Genomic DNA, 3,630 nt, shown 5'->3' on the forward strand with positions numbered 1-3,630 from the left:
TCCAACTGTCCCTTTCGGGGTCACGGGCTGCCGGAGCCTATCCCAGCCACTTAGATTAGATTTTATCAGCAAATTAAAAATATAATAAAACCTCTTTAAGCATCAATGCTTAAAGACACAGTCACCTCATTTCTGAGCACTAAGATGGATTTCCAGTTGGACAAATGTTTTCACTTAATTTAGATGAAAAGAAAATGTTCTGTTTAAAAATTGCTAAAAAAAAAAAAAATCTGACACTTCTTATTAAAGTTTTTATTTAAGGAAAAATCCCTTTAAGGACTTAAGATCAGCCTGAGCACAAGGCTTAAATGTAGCCCGGACAAGCCCCAAGTTTATTTTAGTTTTTTTTTTCTTCTAACTTTGATTGTTAAGCACTAAAACAAAAGTAAACAGTAGCCTAATTGGTACAAGTAAAAGTCAAGAACCTAACTGGAACTGGAATGATGGCGATCAATATGGGTGGCATCCCTGAAGAGGAAAGGACGTCAACCATTCAAGCTCCATCCACAGATCAAAAGGAGTGGCCAGTTCAAAGATGAAGAGAAGGAAACCAAAATTTCCAGGGGTTTGGTCATAGCTGAAACACAGATATGACTGTGACAATATTTTACTTATTAACTTGACTTAAAACAAGAATACGTTTATTCAACAGTTACTGTATAACCATCAGAAAGACTTTTTAAATGCCTGAATGAAATTAGAAACCTCATATTTTTCAGCAAAGTTAGCAGCAGAAAGTGGCTTCTTTAGGCCGGCACTTAAAGGTCACTATGCATCCTCACAAACTCCTGAATGTCACCCGTTCCGGTGGAGTGACAAAATAATATGCAGCCTTCTTTATGCAAGCAGATGGAAAGAGAAGAGAAAAAAAACACATAAAGGAATGGATGCAGGGCGCATTTGGGTTCCCCCTCCCCTTCTCTCTTTTTAATCAGAGGAGGAAGACTGACATGTCCAATCATAACAAAACATCAGCTGGTAAATGGGCCTTCGCAATCACTGTCAGCCAGCCTCCATTAGAGAGACCCCCTTTCCTGGACATCAATCAACGCTTTATGGACTGGTTCCCTCATTCATTATTTAATTACTGCAGTTGCTTTATTTATTTAACAACTGAAGACGTTTTTATGTAGCTTAATCACTTCTTTGTTGGCAATCACATTTTTACTTCTTGTTTATATCTGTTTTTATTTTTTTCTTTCTTTACCTTTTTTTTTTTTTTGGGTTGATAACTTTGTTCTTTCTCTTATGTCCCCAGCCAGTAAAAGCTAAGAGAAAGAAAAGTGCTGGTCCTTTCACCTAGAACCACAACATTGCAAGCTGAGGGAGAAAGCAACAAAGCAGAGTCCCACATGTTTGATCACTTTTGGATGTGCTGAAAGTTCTTTTCTGTACTGTTCTGTTCTAATTCCAGCACATTTACTGAACACAGACACAAAACAACAGCCTGAAAAGTGACGAGGCTTTTGCAGAAATCATATGCAAAATAGCACACTGTGGAAATCTGGAATTATTTCCTGAAATTAAGCCCATTAGCCATGAAATTATTTGCTTTCATTTAAGAAACCGTGCAATCCAATTTTAGGTGGCAAAAGCCTATTGCATCTCTTTCCAATTTCCCACTGATCCCATGCAACTAAATATGCACAAAAGAGGCTGTGTGGGTCACCTAAGTATAGACATAAAAGATGTATCCCACCGAGAATCTGATTGGAATGGAAGATTAGTTAGGCTTTATCAAGATATACGTTCAAATCCCCCCAGCAACCACTTTGCAGTTTGTTAACACTCAAGCAAAGTTTTGCAGAGGGACTGAAAGTAAAGCTGCAAAGCCAATAAAACGGTCCTGTTGATGAATTATGGTTATCTTTTTTTTTCTTCTGCTATCCAGCAGCTAATAGATTATAACTGAGGATCTTTAGTGTGAAGCAATAGGGGTTATGTAGCTTAGAACACATGAGGTGTGTATTTGAACAGACCCCTTTTGCACTTGAGGCTAAACCTTATTTAATATTTGTGCGTGTTTCTGTTGGGATGAATTATGATAGAACATTTTGATAGTTGTGCTTAACCCTTGTGCTATCTTAGATGACCCCACCCTTACATTGAAGTGTTCTCCCTACCATGACAAAGGTGGATAAAGGTGGAAAGATTTCATGTAATCCATGGACACCAGTGAAGATCACAAATCATTGAAGAAAAAAGGTTCAGAGCACTGTCTAGTGGGTCTAGATGACCCAACTCCCAATGTTAAAGTACCTAGGATGGGCGCTCCTCCTCCTTCTTTTCACATTCCACCATCCATTTTAGAAGAACATAAACACTCACCTGAGCACAGGTGTTAGCTCACCTTTGCACTTATAGTTTGCATGATTGAATGAATGAAAGATTTCACACTAGTTGGTTTAAAGGCATAGGTATGCGTTCGTGAACACTATCTGTTTTGTGTACATGTTGACATGTGGACATTTTTGCAGCTAGCAGGTGTGTTGATAGTATTTGACTGTGTGTGAACAGGCCCCGCCCTTTTTGTACTACATTTGAACCGTACCGTAATGATAAACAACCAGTAAACGTGTCTGCTCTATGCTGCTTCATGGTCTTACCCCCCCTCTCACTATCCCCCCCCCCCACCCCCCCCCCCACCCCTCCACCCTCTGACATCCCTCCCTCTTCTTCCTTCCTTTCCTTTTCCGTCCGGTCCAACACCAAAGATTTTCAATCATGGTTGAAATGAATAAAGTTTGGCCTCAATTACAAAAGGGGTTTATTCAGTCATGCCTTTGGTTTGTCTGAAGATTAATAACCCCTCTTGTTAAAGTAAAATATGTCCAACACAAGAGGCCCTCAGCTCTCATCTGCCTGCCTAGCTGTTGGACAGGACAAGTAAAAAATAAAAAATAAAAAAAATTAAAAAAGTGCCTAGGATAGCACAAGGGTTACAAAAGCACAACAGCATCCTGATTCTCTCTACATTTATAACAGACAGCCATAAAGCAGCAGCTTGTTTTGGGTTCAAATATCTGAAGTTAACGAAGAGCCAATTGAGAATTCTGCTTCGGCCCATGACACCCTGATGATGTTATCAGCAGATGGAGTCTAAAACCAACATGGAAACGAATTGTTCTCCTCCTGAACTTCACAAAATTCCTTTTATTTGCATGGAGACAATAATAAAAAAATCCTTTAATTTTATTTTTATTATATTTTTCCCTCCTTGCACAAATGCAAGACAGCAAGTCATCATACTGGGTCACAGAGAGACGGAATTACCGCTGAAAGCTTCCGTCATTTCAGATTCAGCTTCTGCAGTAGACGGTGAATGTCCTCTAAAGAAAAAAGACTAAATGATCTCATGAGACCAGACATAAGGCTTGTTTACCAATAATTTTGTATCACTCTTCAAAATAATTAAACCAGGCCTTTTCAGCATCATCTGTGTCTTCCATGCTTTGCAAAGGAGATATACTCTCAGTGCTTCCATGTAGTGATGAGTCTAATTAGTACTTTCTGGAGCGTCAAGTTTATGAACAAGCGTCCAGCAGCGAATTTGATTCCCGTCAAAACAGCGGATGTGAATTTGAAGCACTGCTTGCATTCCGTGTGAATGTGTTGCCCAGTGACGAGCAG

Source organism: Oryzias latipes, chromosome 22 (genome assembly GCF_053564925.1).
Source record: "Oryzias latipes strain Hd-rR chromosome 22, Olatipes_Hd-rR_3.1".
Taxonomy (NCBI): domain Eukaryota; kingdom Metazoa; phylum Chordata; class Actinopteri; order Beloniformes; family Adrianichthyidae; genus Oryzias; species Oryzias latipes.